This window comes from Ranitomeya imitator, chromosome 7 (assembly GCF_032444005.1).
Source record: "Ranitomeya imitator isolate aRanImi1 chromosome 7, aRanImi1.pri, whole genome shotgun sequence".
Taxonomy (NCBI): domain Eukaryota; kingdom Metazoa; phylum Chordata; class Amphibia; order Anura; family Dendrobatidae; genus Ranitomeya; species Ranitomeya imitator.
This window is the reverse complement of record NC_091288.1, coordinates 225187594-225204841: the sequence shown is the minus strand read 5'-3', so window position 1 is coordinate 225204841 and position 17248 is coordinate 225187594. Positions and strand designations below refer to the sequence as shown.

At 46.2% G+C, this 17248-nt stretch overlaps 1 protein-coding gene across 10 annotated transcripts in view; it reads left to right on the top strand.

Moving 5' to 3' along the window:
* PKMYT1 (protein kinase, membrane associated tyrosine/threonine 1) overlaps positions 1 to 17248 on the top strand; it is a 57785-nt gene that overhangs the window by 20 nt on the left and 40517 nt on the right. For all 10 annotated transcript variants that reach the window (XM_069735211.1, XM_069735210.1, XM_069735208.1 and 7 more), the window contains exon 1: positions 1 to 117. This exon is cut by the window's left edge. The gene's annotated coding sequence lies outside the window, so the exon portion shown is untranslated. The remainder of the gene's footprint in view (positions 118 to 17248) is intronic.

Genomic DNA, 17248 nt, shown 5'->3' with positions numbered 1-17248 from the left:
TCTTTCCAGCTGTAACGTTTTGGCGCGAAAACGTCGTCACCGACTGAGGAAACTGCGGCGCGAAAGGCTCGTGAGACTGATGGGGCCCCGAGACACACGGAGGCCGCCCCCGTGATGGTGAGTGGCCCCGACTCCTGAGGGAACCGCACGGGGTCGGTGATTGTTCATGGAGAAAGAGAGAGCGATAGTGCTGTGTGTGTGAGGAGTAAGAGAGAGCTGTGTGTGTGTGTGAGGAGAAAGAGAGAGAGCTGCGTGTGTGAGGAGAAAGAGAGAGCGATAGTGCTGTGTGTGTGAGGAGTAAGAGAGAGCTGTGTGTGTGTGTGTGTGTGGAGAAAGAGAGAGAGCTGTCTGTGAGGAGAAAGAGAGATCTGTGTGTGTGTGGAGAAAGAGAGAGAGCTGCGTGTGTGTGTGTGTGTGTGAGGAGAAAGAGAGAGCTGTGTGTGTGTGTGTGGAGAAAGAGAGAGAGCTGTCTGTGAGGAGAAAGAGAGATCTGTGTGTGTGTGAGGAGAAAGAGAGATCTGTGTGTGAGTGAGGAGAAAGAGAGATCTGTGTGTGTGTGAGGAGAAAGAGAGATCTGTGTGTGTGTGAGGAGAAAGAGAGATCTGTGTGTGAGGAGAAAGAGAGAGAGCTGCGTGTGTGTGTGTGTGTGAGGAGAAAGAGAGAGCTGTGTGTGTGTGTGGAGAAAGAGAGCGCGCTGTGTGTGTGGAGAAAGAGAGCGCGCTGTGTGTGTGGAGAAAGAGAGAGCGCCGTGTGTGAGGAGAACGAGCGCTCTGTGTGTGTGGAGAAAGAGAGAGAGGTGTGTGTGAGGAGAAAGAGAGAGCGCTGTGTGTGTGGAGAAAGAGAGCGCTCTGTGTGTGTGGAGAAAGAGAGCGCTGTGTGTGAGGAGAAAGAGAGCGCGCTGTGTGTGAGGAGAAAGAGTGAGCGCTGTGTGTGTGGAGAAAGAGAGAGCGCTGTGTGTGTGTGGAGAAAGAGAGAGCGGTGTGTGTGTGAGGAGAAAGAGAGCGGTGTGTGTGTGGAGAAAGAGAGAGCGCTGTGTGTGTGGAGAAAGAGAGAGCGCTGTGTGTGTGGAGAAAGAGAGCCGTGTGTGAGGAGAACGAGCGCTCTGTGTGTGTGGAGAAAGAGAGAGCGCTGTGTGTGTGGAGAAAGAGAGCGCTCTGTGTGTGTGGAGAAAGAGAGAGCGCTGTGTGTGTGGAGAAAGAGAGCGCTCTGTGTGTGTGGAGAAAGAGAGAGAGCTGTCTGTGAGGAGAAAGAGAGATCTGTGTGTGTGTGGAGAAAGAGAGATCTGTGTGTGAGTGAGGAGAAAGAGAGATCTGTGTGTGTGTGAGGAGAAAGAGAGATCTGTGTGTGAGGAGAAAGAGAGAGAGCTGCGTGTGTGTGTGTGTGTGTGTGAGGAGAAAGAGAGAGAGCTGTCTGTGAGGAGAAAGAGAGATCTGTGTGTGTGTGAGGAGAAAGAGAGATCTGTGTGTGAGTGAGGAGAAAGAGAGATCTGTGTGTGTGTGAGGAGAAAGAGAGATCTGTGTGTGAGGAGAAAGAGAGAGAGCTGCGTGTGTGTGTGTGTGGAGAAAGAGAGAGCTGTGTGTGTGTGTGTGTGTGGAGAAAGAGAGCGCGCTGTGTGTGTGGAGAAAGAGAGCGCGCTGTGTGTGTGGAGAAAGAGAGAGCGCCGTGTGTGAGGAGAACGAGCGCTCTGTGTGTGTGGAGAAAGAGAGAGAGGTGTGTGTGAGGAGAAAGAGAGAGCGCTGTGTGTGTGGAGAAAGAGAGCGCTCTGTGTGTGTGGAGAAAGAGAGCGCTGTGTGTGAGGAGAAAGAGAGCGCGCTGTGTGTGAGGAGAAAGAGAGAGCGCTGTGTGTGTGGAGAAAGAGAGAGCGCTGTGTGTGTGTGGAGAAAGAGAGAGCGGTGTGTGTGTGAGGAGAAAGAGAGAGCGGTGTGTGTGAGGAGAAAGAGAGAGCTGTGTGTGTGTGGAGAAAGAGAGAGCGCTGTGTGTGTGGAGAAAGAGAGAGCGCTGTGTGTGTGGAGAAAGAGAGCCGTGTGTGAGGAGAACGAGCGCTCTGTGTGTGTGGAGAAAGAGAGAGCGCTGTGTGTGTGGAGAAAGAGAGAGCGCTGTGTGTGTGGAGAAAGAGAGCCGTGTGTGAGGAGAACGAGCGCTCTGTGTGTGTGGAGAAAGAGAGAGCGCTGTGTGTGTGGAGAAAGAGAGCGCTCTGTGTGTGTGGAGAAAGAGAGAGAGGTGTGTGTGAGGAGAAAGAGAGAGCGCTGTGTGTGTGGAGAAAGAGAGAGGTGTGTGTGTGGAGAAAGAGAGCGCTCTGTGTGTGTGGAGAAAGAGAGAGGTGTGTGTGTGGAGAAAGAGAGCGCTCTGTGTGTGTGGAGAAAGAGAGAGAGGTGTGTGTGAGGAGAAAGAGAGAGCGCTGTGTGTGTGGAGAAAGAGAGAGCGCTGTGTGTGTGGAGAAAGAGAGAGCGCTGTGTGTGAGGAGAAAGAGAGCCGTGTGTGAGGAGAAAGAGAGCCGTGTGTGAGGAGAAAGAGAGCCGTGTGTGAGGAGAAAGAGAGAGCCGTGTGTGAGGAGAAAGAGCGCTCTGTGTGTGTGGAGAAAGAGAGAGCGCTGTGTGTGTGGAGAAAGAGAGCGCGCTGTGTGTGAGGAGAAAGAGAGCGCGCTGTGTGTGTGGAGAAAGAGAGCGCGCTGTGTGTGTGGAGAAAGAGAGCGCGCTGTGTGTGTGGAGAAAGAGAGCGCGCTGTGTGTGTGGAGAAAGAGAGCGCGCTGTGTGTGTGGAGAAAGAGAGCGCGCTGTGTGTGTGGAGAAAGAGAGCGCGCTGTGTGTGTGGAGAAAGAGAGCGCGCTGTGTGTGTGGAGAAAGAGAGCGCGCTGTGTGTGTGGAGAAAGAGAGCGCGCTGTGTGTGTGGAGAAAGAGAGCGCGCTGTGTGTGTGGAGAAAGAGAGCGCGCTGTGTGTGTGGAGAAAGAGAGCGCGCTGTGTGTGTGGAGAAAGAGAGCGCGCTGTGTGTGTGGAGAAAGAGAGCGCGCTGTGTGTGTGGAGAAAGAGAGCGCGCTGTGTGTGTGGAGAAAGAGAGCGCGCTGTGTGTGTGGAGAAAGAGAGCGCGCTGTGTGTGTGGAGAAAGAGAGCGCGCTGTGTGTGTGGAGAAAGAGAGCGCGCTGTGTGTGTGGAGAAAGAGAGCGCGCTGTGTGTGTGGAGAAAGAGAGCGCGCTGTGTGTGTGGAGAAAGAGAGCGCGCTGTCTGGAGAGAGTGCTGTGTGTGTGGAGAAAATGAGAGCGCTGTGTGTGTGGAGAAAGAGAGCGCGCTGTGTGTGTGGAGAAAGAGAGCGCGCTGTGTGTGTGGAGAAAGAGAGCGCGCTGTGTGTGTGGAGAAAGAGAGCGCGCTGTGTGTGTGGAGAAAGAGAGCGCTGTCTGGAGAGAGTGCTGTGTGTGTGGAGAAAATGAGAGCGCTGTGTGTGGAGAAAGAGAGTGCTGTGTGTGTTGTGATGCAGCGGTAGGACCATATACAGTGAAACGGCAGTGACCCAAGCAAGTTCAAACAAAACGTTCTTTTATTGTGTTACTTCACACAGTCAATATGGTATACAACTTCTTCATACAGTCCATTAACCCCTTCCCGACCTTTGACGCATACGCTGCGTCATGAAAGTCGGTGCCATTCCGACCCATGACGCAGCATATGCGTCATGGAAAGATCGCGTCCCTGCAGGCCGGGTGAAAGGGTTAACTCCCATTTCACCCGATCTGCAGGGACAGGGGGAGTGGTAGTTTAGCCCAGGGGGGGTGGCTTCACCCCCTCGTGGCTACGATCGCTCTGATTGGCTGTTGAAAGTGAAACTGCCAATCAGAGCGATTTGTAATATTTCACCTAAAAAACTGGTGAAATATTACAATCCAGCCATGGCCGATGCTGCAATATCATCGGCCATGGCTGGAAACACTTATGTGCACCCACCCCACCCCTCCGATCGCCCCCCCAGCCCCCCGATCTGTGGTCCGCTCCCCTCCGTCCTGTGCTCCGCTCCCCCGTCCTCCTGTCCGCTTCCCCGTGCACCAATCACACCCCCTGTGCTGCAATCAAACCCCCCCGCACTCCGATCCCCCCCCCGCACACAGCGACCCCCCCCCCGTGCTCCGATCCACCCCCCCCGCACAGCGATCCCTCACCCCGTGCTCCAATCCTTCCCCGTGCTCCAATCCTCCCTCCCGTGTTCCGATCCACCCCCCCCATGATCCGATCCACCCCCCCGTGCTCCGACGCCCCCCCCGTGCCCTGATCTCCCCCCCCCTTATACTTACCTGGCCGCCCGAGGTCCGTCCGTCTTCTTTCCTGGGCGCCGCCATCTTCCAAAATGGCGGGCGCATGTGCAGTGCGCCCGCCGAATCTGCCGGCCGGCAGATTCGTTCCAGAGTGAATTTTGATCACTGAGATATAACCTATCTCAGTGATCAAAATAAAAAAAATAGTAAATGACCCCCCCCTTTGTCACCCCCATAGATAGGGACAATAAAAAAAATAAAGAATTTTTTTTTTTTTCACTAAGGTTGGGGTAAGAACTAGGGTTAGGGTTAGGGTTAGGGGTAGGGTTAGGGGTAGGGGTAGGGCTGGGGTTAGGGGTAGGGTTAGGGTTAGGGGTAGGGTTAGGGCTAGGGTTAGGGTTTCGGTATGTGCACACGTATTCTGGTCCTATGCGGATTTTTCCGCAGCGGATTTGAAAAATCCACAGTGCTAAACCGCTGCCGATTTATCGTGGATTTACCGCGGTTTTTCTGCGCATTTCACTGCGGTTTTACAACTGCGATTTTCTATTGGAGCAGTTCTAAAACCGCTGCGGAATCCGCAGAAAGAAGTGACATGCTGCGGAATGTAAACCGCTGCGTTTCCGTGCAGTTTTTCCGCAGCATGTGTACAGCGATTTTTGGTTCCCATAGGTTCACATTGAACTGTACACTCATGGGAAACTGCTGCGGATCCGCAGCGTTTTCCGCAGCGTGTGCACATACCTTTAGAATTAGGCTATGTGCACACGGTGCGGATTGGCCGCTGCGGATTCGCAGCAGTGTTCCATCGGGTTTACAGTACCATGTAAACATATGGAAAACCAAATCCGCTGTGCCCATGGTGCAGAAAATACCGCGCGGGAACGCTGCGTTGTATTTTCCGCAGCATGCCAATTCTTTGTGCGGATTCCGCAGCGTTTTACACCTGTTCCTCAATAGGAATCCGCAGGTGAAATCCGCACAAAAAACACTGGAAATCCACGGTAAATCCACAGGTAAAACGCAGTGCCTTTTACCCGCGGATTTTTCAAAAATGATGCTGAAAAATCTCATACGAATCCGCAACGTTGGCACATAGCCTTAGAGTTGGGTTGGAATTAGGGTTGTGGTTAGGGTTAGGGGTGTGTTGGGGTTAGGGTTGTGGTTAGGGGTGTGTTGGGGTTAGGGTTGTGATTAGGGTTACGGCTACAGTTGGGATAAGGGTTAGGGGTGTGTTGGAGGTAGAATTGAGGGGTTTCCACTGTTTAGGCACTTCAGGGGGTCTCCAAACGCAACATGGCGCCACCATTGATTCCAGCCAATCTTGTATTCAAAAATTCAAATGGTGCTCCCTCACTTCCGAACCCCGACGTGTGCCCAAACAGTGGTTTACCCCCACATATGGGGTACCAGCATACTCAGGACAAACTGCGCAACAATTACTGGGGTCCAATTTCTCCTGTTACCCTTGAGAAAATAAAAAATTGCTTGCTAAAACATCATTTTTGAGGAAAGAAAAATGATTTTTTATTTTCACGGCTCTGCGTTGTAAACGTCTGTGAAGCACTTGGGGGTTCAAAGTGCTCACCACATATCTAGATAAGTTCCTTGGGGGGTCTAGTTTCCAAAATGGGGTCACTTGTGGGGGGTTTCTACTGTTTAGGCACACCAGGGGCTCTGCAAACGCAACGTGACGCCCGCAGACCATTCCATCAAAGTCTGCATTTCAAAAGTCACTACTTCCCTTCTGAGCCCCCACGTGTGCCCAAACAGTGGTTTACCCCCACACATGGGGCATCAGCGTACTCAGGAGAAACTGGACAACAACTTTTGCGGTCCAATTTCTCCTGTAACCCTTGGGAAAATAAAAAATTCTGGGCTAAAAAATTATTTTTGAGGAAAGAAAACGTATTTATTATTTTCACGGCTCTGCGTTATAAACTTCTGTAAAGCACTTGGGGGTTGAAAGTGCTCACCACACATCTAGATAAGTTCCTTTGGGGGTCTAGTTTCCAAAATGGGGTCACTTGTGGGGGGTTTCTACTGTTTAGGCACACCAGGGGCTCTGCAAACGCAATGTGACGCCCGCAGACCATTCCATCAAAGTCTGCATTTCAAAAGTCACTACTTCCCTTCTGAGCCCCCACGTGTGCCCAAACAGTGGTTTACCCCCACACATGGGGTATCAGCGTACTCAGGAGAAACTGGACAACAACTTTTGTGGTCCAATTTCTCCTGTAACCCTTGGGAAAATAAAAAATTCTGGGCTAAAAAATTATTTTTGAGGAAAGAAAACGTATTTATTATTTTCACTGCTCTGTGTTATGAACTTCTGTGAAGCACTTGGGGGTTCAAAGTGCTCACCTCACATCTAGATAAGTTCCTTTCGGGGTCTAGTTTCCAAAATGGGGTCACTTGTGGGGGGTTTCTACTGTTTAGCCACATCAGGGGCTCTGCAAACGCAACGTGACGCCCGCAGAGCATTCCATCAAAGTCTGCATTTCAAAACGTCACTACTTCACTTCCGAGCCCCAGCATGTGCCTAAACAGTGGTTTACCCCCACATATGGGGTATCAGCGTACTCAGGAGAAACTGGACAACAACTTTTGGGGTCAAATTTCTCCTGTTACCCTTGGGAAAATAAAAAATTGCGGGCTAAAATTCATTTTTGAGAAAATAATTTTTGTTTTTTATTTTCATGGCTCTGCGTTATAAACTTCTGTGAAGCACTTGAGGGTTCAAAGTGCTCACTACACATCTAGATTAGTTCCTTTGGGGGTCTAGTTTCCAAAATGGGGTAATTTGTGGGGGATCTCCAATGTTTAGGCACACAGGGGCTCTCCAAACGCGACATGGTGTCCGCTAATGATTGGAGATAATTTTCCATTTAAAAAGCCAAATGGCGTGCCTTCCCTTCTGAGCCCTGCCGTGCGCCCAAACAGTGGTTTACCCCCACATATGGGGTATCTGCATACTCAGGACAAACTGGACAACAACATTTGTGGTCCAATTTCTCCTATTACCATTGGCAAAATAGGAAATTCCAGGCTAAAAAATCATTTTTGAGAAAAGAAAAATTATTTTTTATTTTCATGGCTCTGCATTATAAACTTCTGTGAAGCACCTGGGGGTTTAAAGTGCTCAGTATGCATCTAGATAAGTTCCTTGGGGGGTCTAGTTTCCAAAATGGGGTCACTTGTGGGGGAGCTCCATTGCATAGGCACACAGGGGCTCTCCAAATGCGACATGGTGTCCGCTAACAATTGGAGCTAATTTTCCATTCAAAAAGTTAAAAGGCGCGCCTTCCCTTCCGAGCCCTGCCGTGTGCCCAAACAGTGGTTTACCCCCACATATGAGGTATCGGCGTACTCGGGAGAAATTGCTCAACAAATTTTAGGATCCATTTTATCCTATTGCCCATGTGAAAATGAAAAAATTGAGGCGAAAATAAATTTTTTGTGAAAAAAAAGTACTTTTTCATTTTTACGGATCAATTTGTGAAGCACCTGAGGGTTTAAAGTGCTCACTAGGCATCTAGATAAGTTCCTTGGGGGGTCCAGTTTCCAAAATGGGGTCACTTGTGGGGGAGCTCCAATGTTTAAGCACACAGGGTCTCTCCAAACGCGACATGGTGTCCGCTATCGATGGAGATAATTTTTCATTCAAAAAGTCAAATGGCGCTCCTTCCCTTCCGAGCCTTACCATGTGCCCAAACAGTGGTTTACCCCCACATGTGAAGTATCGGTGTACTCAGGAGAAATTGCCAAACAAATTTTAGGATCCATTTTATCCTGTTGTCCACGTGAAAATGAAAAAATTGAGGCTAAAAGAATTTTTTTGTGAAAAAAAAGTACTTTTTCATTTTTACGGATCAATTTGTGAAGCACCTGGGGGTTTAAAGGGCTCACTATGCATCTAGATAAGTTCCTTGGGGCGTCTAGTTTCCAAAATGGGGTCACTTGTGGGGGAGCTCCAATTTTTAGGCACACGGGGGCTCTCCAAATGTGACATGGTGTCCGCTAAAGAGTGCAGCCAATTTTTCATTCAAAAAGTCAAATGGCGCTCCTTCCCTTCCAAGCCCTGCCGTGCGCCCAAACAGTGGTTTACCCCCACATATGAGGTATCAGCGTACTCAGGACAAATTGGACAACAACGTACGTGGTTCAGTTTCTCCTTTTACCATTGGGAAAATAAAAAAATTGTTGCTGAAAAATCATTTTTGTGACTAAAAAGTTAAATGTTCATTTTTTCCTTCCATGTTGCTTCTGCTGCTGTGAAGCACCTGAAGGGTTAATAAACTTCTTGAATGTGGTTTTGTGCACCTTGAGGGGTGCAGTTTTTAGAATGGTGTCACTTTTGGGTATTTTCAGCCATATAGACCCCTCAAACTGACTTCAAATGTGAGGTGGTCCCTAAAAAAAATGGTTTTGTAAATTTCGTTGTAAAAATGAGAAATCGCTGGTCAAATTTTAACCCTTATAACTTCCTAGCAAAAAAAAATTTTGTTTCCAAAATTGTGCTGATGTAAAGTAGACGTGTGGGAAATGTTATTTATTGACTATTTTGTGTCACATAACTCTCTGGTTTAACAGAATAAAAATTCAAAATGTGAAAATTGCGAAATTTTCAAAATTTTCGCCAAATTTCCGTTTTTATCTTAAATAAACACAGAATTTATTGACCTAATTTTACCACTAACATGAAGCCCAATATGTCACGAAAAAACAATCTCAGAACCGCTAGGATCCATTGAAGCGTTCCTGAGTTATTACCTCATGAAGGGACACTGGTCAGAATTGCAAAAAACGGCAAGGTCTTTAAGGTCAAAATAGGCTGGGTCATGAAGGGGTTAATAACGCATGGCTATATGACGCAGTCAATACACAGGCCGAACTTCCCTCTGTCCAGTTTCCCTGGGTGACCGCATGCCGGTAACAAGTCTCTGTACTCACTCAGCGCACTGCACTCTTTATCCTCTGGAGTGCAGCCGGGTACACATAAGACAGCCCAAGACGCAGGGTGTCAGTCTCTCTGGTTCCTTTCGCCTCTGTGCTGCTCCACACAGAGAGAGCTCTGCAGACAACTGCCCTGTCTGCTTCCAAGAACACACTGACACACCTCCCCCAGTACTACAGGGCTTTTTAATTAGTCACTGCTTGACTATTCTAATTACAGCCACACCTGTGTCTGTAGTAGGCCCTCATGGCCTCACTACGCTTCCATGTACATTCTGGAGAGCATATACAGCGCCCCCTAGCTGTAACAGGGGTCACTGCCTCACAGTGTAGAGAGATTGCTGTGAGTGTGGAGAAAGAGAGAGTGCTGTGTGTGTGGAGAAAGAGAGAGTGCTGTGTGTGTGGAGAAAGAGAGAGTGCTGTGTGTGTGGAGAAAGAGAGAGTGCTGTGTGTGTGGAGAAAGAGAGAGTGCTGTGTGTGTGGAGAAAGAGAGTGCTGTGTGTGTGGAGAAAGAGAGAGTGCTGTGTGTGTGGAGAAAGAGAGAGTGCTGTGTGTGTGTGGAGAAAGAGAGCGCCGTGTGTGTGGAGAAAGAGAGCGCCGTTTGCGTGCGGAGAAAGAGCGCCGTGTGCGTGCGGAGAGAGCGAGCGCCGTGTGTTTGTGCGTGTGTGGAGAAAGAGAGCGAGCACTGTGAGTGTGGAGACACAGGGTCAGTGGGGGCTCTCGTCCGCTGGCTTGGTTGTCGTTAGACTGCATGGACCAGGGCTCATACCGCTGAACGCCGCTCTATCTCCCGGTGGGCAGAACACTACACAGGCAGCACAGGGTGGTAATAATTTATTGACCAACAACACACAACAGCATATAGAACAGTAGCAGCAAATACCCAAGATGATGCAAATTACAGTCTCTCCCTTCAGCTGACTCACCAGGATAATAGCTCTACACAAAAACAGCAAAGGTCATCTGTTTTATGGAGTTTGATGTGCGCTTAGTTTTACTCTATCACAAAGTTTCGGAGATAGTATTTTTGTTATTACGTTATTTCTGCATTTTCAATGTTTGTGGTTTTTCCTGTTATTCCCATTTCTTTGCTTGTCCTACTTAATTGTGAATTTTCTTACAGGGACAACATCAGTAAAGGTTTTAGTGAATTTTATGGGAAGGAGTATTGACCGTGCAGTCAGCCAATGACTGCTTCTCGGAAAGTCACATGTTATGGGGAGGAGATAACTTATGAGGCGGTGAGGCTAGGTTCACATTGTGCTAGGTGAGTCCGTCTAACGCATGGGTCCCCAACTCCAGTCCTCAAGGCCCACCAACAGGTCATGTTTTCAGGATTTCCTTTGCATTGCACAGGTGATGCAATTATTACCTGGGCAAGACTAAGGAAATCCTGAAAACATGACATGTTGGTGGGCCTTGAGGACTGGAGTTGGGGACCCCTGGTCTAACGGACACATTTTTAAGTAGTGAAAACGCAATGTAACGGACATTGTAACGCACCCATAGACTTGCATTGTCTGATGCATCGTGACGCATGCCAAAATTGGCATGCGTTTGTCACATTACGTTTTTTTATGACGGACCTTGGAACGCGGCTTGCAGCGTTTTCGGGTCTGGTCAAGCTAACGCAAGACTAACGGAAGCATTAATTCTGCCATTGAAGGCTATTGCAAACGCAGCCAGACGCAAATCATGCTAAATTTTCAAATAAAACCATACGTTTGAATAGCGTTTGAGGGTGGTCATGTGACAGGAAATATGATTTCAGCCATTTTTAGGAAGAGTGACACTACAACACATTTTCAAGACGCCTGCAGCACATTGTGAGTGTCTTGCAAGAGATCAGAGGCAATGTAAGTACAATTCTATGTATTATTATATTATATATCTCTATATACATCATGGGAGTGTGTAGTGCACGTCAGATGTGTGTGTACTAAAAATGTATTGTTTTGTTTGCACACAGATGTCGGATAGTGAGGCAAGCAGCAGCAGCGTGTCTGCAGTGTTCTCCCAAACGGTAGGCTTGCACTTTAAAAAGCCACAATAATGTGTGTCACTCCAGTGTATTGAGGTAAGCACATGTATAATCATGTTTTTATTGCAAATAGGAGTCTTCGGAGCCCGAACCTGCTAGGCCCCCCCAAGAAACGGGCAAAAGCGACAAAGGTACATGGCACACATTTTGTGTTTTTCACGTATAAATTTATTGATACAAGAATACTTAAATTTTTTTTTTAACTACACCATAGGTTGTTGAACAAGGAGGAAACGAGGAAAAAAAACAGCCTCCCCGCCTGTCGTCGCCACACCTACCAGCGGTAAATATCACGCTATTAATGTTCCTTTTTGAAACAAAAAAAGTTTCCCTTTTTTTTTTCTTTTGTATTTAAAAATCTACTATTTTTTTTAGTATTAAAAAAACTAATAAATCTACTAAAAAACATGCTAATCAAACATATCCACTATTTATCTGCTATCTATCTACTATCTATTCACTATTTACTGTATATCTATCCACTAGTTATCTACTATCTATCCACTATCTATCTACTATATCTATAAACTATCTACTATCTATCAACTATCTATCCATCCATCCAGTGAATTGCAAATGAAATTTAACCTTTCAATATAACGCTTTGTGTTTACATAGTCTAAGCTGCCCACCAAAAAAAAAAAAGGATTGTGGTTGACGAAGAGCCCTTGGACATACATAACGAGACGCTGATCACGCTAGTGGAAGCCAATCCATCCATATGGGACCAAAGCGACAGCTCCCACCACGACATAGTGAAAAACAGGAAGTTGTGGGACAAAATCATATGCCATTTTGACCCACGATATATGGAGAAGTCAGCATCCTCTAAGAAAAAAAATTGGTAAATATTGTTGAATTTTTTAAAAAAACGACTAAATCTACTAAACACTTACTAATCAAACATATTCACTATTTATCTACTATCTATCCACTATTTATCTACTGTCTATCAACTATCTGTCTATCTACTATTTATCTACTATCTATCTATCAACTATCTCATTTTTTTTTACTTTTAAGCCGATGCTGTCCATACCCGTTGGAGATCGATTAGGGATCGCTTTGTACGTGACTTCCGCAACAGCCAAAACACACCCAGTGGATCTGGTGGCAAACGGGTCGCCCCTTATGTGCATTATGAGCAATTGCTCTTTGTACAAAAAAACTTTGTCACAGCGCTCGTAAGTAAAAAGATTTAGGTGTGCGAGACAAAATAGTTTAAATTAAAATAATTTTTTTTTTTTTGTTATAGAACGATATGCAGTACCGCTACGCCTAGAGAGGCAGAGGAACTGGAACCATCTCCACTGGAACCAAGCCAGCAGATGGGCGCTGAAGATGTGTCTGGCATGAGCAAGCCACGATCTGTGGAGAGAAGTACTGTGGCTTCTGGTGTCAGTGCCCATTTGTAAGCACAGCGTGGACGCAAGCGAGCATCCCAAAAAGATGAAGCTGATGCCATAATTGTCGATGGACTCCAACGGGTAGAGGATATGTGTCGCAGTGAGCACAGATACCTGAGGCGGGAAATTACGGACTTGCAATCCCGTGAGTCTGTATACGCAGCCAATGAGTGGAAGCTCCTGCTTTTGTCCTATGTGCCTGTAGTTCAAAATATTCCGGCGCACAGAAATATTATGTTTAGGCAAAGACTTAAATGACCTTGTTGAGGAATTTTTGGGCCCCCAGGAACCAACTTCCTCGAGAACGAGAAGCATGCACATGCCGGCCTACAACCCACAATACAGAGGCCGGGGTGAACTGAGCATGGAACAGCAGAGGCAATGTAGCAGTCCATCGTACAGTTGGGCAGACAATACCCAGATAGATTAGCGAAATTAGGATTATTTAGTCTAGAAAAAAGACGACTGAGGGGCGATCTAATAACCATGTATAAGTATATAAGGGGACAATACAAATATCTCGCTGAGGATCTGTTTATACCAAGGAAGGTGACGGGCACAAGGGGGCATTCTTTGCGTCTGGAGGAGAGAAGGTTTTTCCACCAACATAGAAGAGGATTCTTTACTGTTAGGGCAGTGAGAATCTCGAATTGCTTGCCTGAGGAGGTGGTGATGGCGAACTCAGTCGAGGGGTTCAAGAGAGGCCTGGATGTCTTCCTGGAGCAGAATAATATTGTATCATACAATTATTAGGTTCTGTAGAAGGACGTAGATCTGGGGATTTATTATGATGGAATATTGGATGGACAAATGTCTTTTTTCGGCCTTACTATGTTACTATGTAATATCAGTCTATAAGTACTGTTCACTGTCACCAACCTGTTGCAATTACAGCGTTTACATTTTTTGTGTTTAATTTGCATTTCACCAAAGTTTTTGTGTATGTTTTTTTTCATCCCTATGGGATATCATATGTTTAAAATGTCTACCAACACTGAGGTTGGAATATTTTCTAAGTTTTATAGTAAACTGTTACTTTAAAATTTAATATTCTTGTATGACTTGAACTTTTTATACTAGATAAGGTTATGGAAACTCAAACAAAAATTGCCCCACACATTTCACCAATAACATCAGGCTTTAACATTTTCACACGTGTATGAATTGCCATGGAACAAGGCCTTCGTGTGTGAAGTAATTAGCAAATTGATCACGAATCCTCATAATTTCAACTGTAGACCGAACAGCTGTCGAATCTATGCTGATGAGGTTCGAATCGCAGTCATCGGGGTCAGCCACCTGGGGTTCATGTCTGGAAACAAAATTGTGCAGATGCATGCCTTCACTATACGGTCCACATTTTCAGGTTGCAGTTGCATGCAAGTTAATAAAATACGCCATTTCAAGGTCAAAATACCAAAGGCACACTCCACATAATGTCTTGCCCAGCTCAAGCGATAATTAAAAATGCTTCTTGTGGAGTTTTGAGTACGGCTTTAGGAGATTTTTTCCGAGGTGGAACGCCTCATCCCCAACTAAAACATAGGGCAAACTTGGGCCTTCGGTCCCCGGAAGAGGTCGTGCTGAGGGTATGTTGAAGTTGTTGCTGTACAAACATCTTCCCATGGAAACAGGAACACATGGGCTACTTGCACAGTGAACAAGTCTGTATGATCATGTTCACACACCACCAAGAAACCTGAAGACACAAAAGAGAATAGTAAAACCAAAAACACTCAGTTTGAAAAAATGTTGCAGTAATCCGCAAGTGCTAGTAAAAGATGTAAAAAACAGGGTATTTGGTTGATACGTTTTTTGCAAAAAATGTATACTAAGCTGCTCTACCAATCTTCACGGTATACCCTTATCAGAGCAGTCCTAACTAATGTATGCAATCCCTATCTGATGTATTTAAAAACCTGATCATCTGTATATAACCTCTCTGAACCCTGTTCACACAGGTTATATACAGATGATCAGGTTTTTAAATACATCAGATAGGGATTGCATACATTAGTTAGGACTGCTCTGATAAGGGTATACCGTGAAGATTGGTAGAGCAGCTTAGTATACATTTTTTGCAAAAAACGTATCAACCAAATACCCTGTTTTTTACATCTTTTACTAGCACTTGCGGATTACTGCAACATTTTTTCAAACTGAGTGTTTTTGGTTTTACTATTCTCTTTTGTGTCTTCAAACATCTTCCCATGTTGGAGTCTCTGAAGACTCTGGAATCGTTTGTCCGGCCATACGCACCAATATCCACAGCAACAAAACGGTATCTAGCATCCGCAATAGCCATCAATACAATAGAAAAGTATTTCTTATAGTATAGGAACCCACTATGCGCTGGTTTCTGAATACGAATGTGCTTGCCGTCCACGGCACCAATGCAGTTGGGGAAATTAGCCACATCCTCGAAATGTTGGGAAATCGCTAGCCACATTTATGTTTCGGTGTTGGTAGCACAAGTGGTTGCAAGTTGTTCCAAATGGCATCACAAGTTTCACGAACCAGTTTGCAAATGGTTGACTTCCCAAGTCTAAATTGAAAATGCAGTGATGCAAATGATTCTCCGGTAGCCAGATATCTGTCCGCAATTACAAAGAAAAAAAAAATATATTGTTAGGATTTTAAAAGAAAACTAACAAAAAGGCAAGTTTAAAATGGAATAATACAATTGCCTAAATGTACATAATTATGCCCCACGATAAATTACATCTTGTCTTTGTCAATAGAAGAAAGTTCAAAAAAATGATAATTACCTCAGTCACCACTAAACGTTGCTCCGCACAAATGCTTTCACGGAAAGTACTGCGCTGATGATGTATCTCATCCTTCACATGCGAGAGCAGAACGTCAAAGGTCTCAATGGATATCCGTAGATAACGTTGAAATTTGAAGGGATGATCCCGAAGCTGAACATACAGGGTGTGAAAGGCACCATATGTATTCCGTAAGAAATTCACTTCATGGATCCAATATCTCCTTTGGAGAAATACGCTTTCTCTGCCGAAGTCGCAACTGCATCAAGCGAAATCTAACGAGCTCAGACACAAACATCTTGCTAGCAGAAATTCACTCAATGCTTTCAAAATGGAGAATGTGTATGCACCCACACCCGACGCTGACAAAAGGAAAAAAAAAAACAACTTTATTGACAGTGCCAAACGCAGACAAACGGATGCTTCACAAACGGACATCAGAATGACATAAACGCAGTCACGTGCGTTAACGCAAGCGTTAACGTGAAGCCAAATTTTCAAGAATTTTGACTTTTTTGTACATGCGTTTAACGGATCAGTTTAACGGTAAGTACTTAACGCAATGTGAACCTAGCCTAAGATGTGAGTCAGAAAAGGATGGTGATGGCAGCAAGGACTGGTATGTGAGACTGACAGGAGACAGGCCTTTATAGGGACCTGAGCCCTGCCACAGGGAGAGAGAAGGGAAGGCAGAGGACAGCCGCCATTGTGAGACTGACAGGAGACAGGCCTCTACAGGTATCTGAGCCCTGCCACATGGAGATAGAAGGGAAGGCAGCAGACAGCCTCCATTGTGAGACCCTGACAGGAGACCGGCCTCTACAGACAGGGATGTGAGCCCTGCCACAGGGAGATAGAAGGGAAGGCAGCGGACAACCGCCATTGTGAGACTGACAGGAGACAGGCCACAGGGATCTGAGCCCTGCCACAGGGAGAGAGATGAAAAGGCAGCGGACAGCCGCCATTGTGAGACTGACGGGAGACCGGCTCTACAGGGATCTGAGCCCTGCCACAGGGAGATAGAAGGGAAGGCAGCGGACAGCCGCCATTGTGAGACCCTGACAGGAGGCAGGCCTCTACAGGGATCTGAGCCCTGCCACAGGGAGATAGAAGGGAAGGCAGCGGACAGCTGCCATTGTGAGAGGATTTCCTCTGCATTTCTGGGAGGGCGAGTCACCTCAGAGGGAAGAAAACAGCTCAGCCACTGAGGTGTAACTGAGTGAGGGTCTCCACAGAGAGAGAACCTGAATGCAGCCAATATCACACTGAGAAACTGCCCGTCTGCAAATGTTCATCTGTAAGGACTAGGCTGACCTGTTTACCTTACAAGTGTACATAGTTATCTACCAGATTACCTCCAGTAAAATCAGTTCTAAATACAAGCTGCCTCTGTCATCTCTGGGGAAATATCTATAGTCGGTCGGCTCATCACATTTTTTTTTAGTTTGTACCAAGTAGTAGAAAAGACAGCGCCTCAAACGTTGTTGAAAAATCACATTTTATTCCACCTGTGGCAACGTTTCGATCCAAAAGATTTTTCTCAAGTGCTTGAGAAAGATCTTTTGTTTGAAACGTTGCCACAGGAGGTGAAATAAAATGTGTTTTGTTTTTTTTTTCATCAATGTTTGAGGCGCTGTCTTTTCTACTACTTGGTATGGACTTTTTTCTGGGATAAACTCCCTGGTTGTTATGTGCGTCCTAAATAGTGTCCTGTAGGACCCTATCTATATGAGGTGCGGTTTAATTTCCAATTCTTGATTGATTTTTTTTTTAAGTTTGTCACCACCATTGAACTTAACTTACTTTACTGTTCTAATTTAAAGGAGAAAAATGCCTCGAC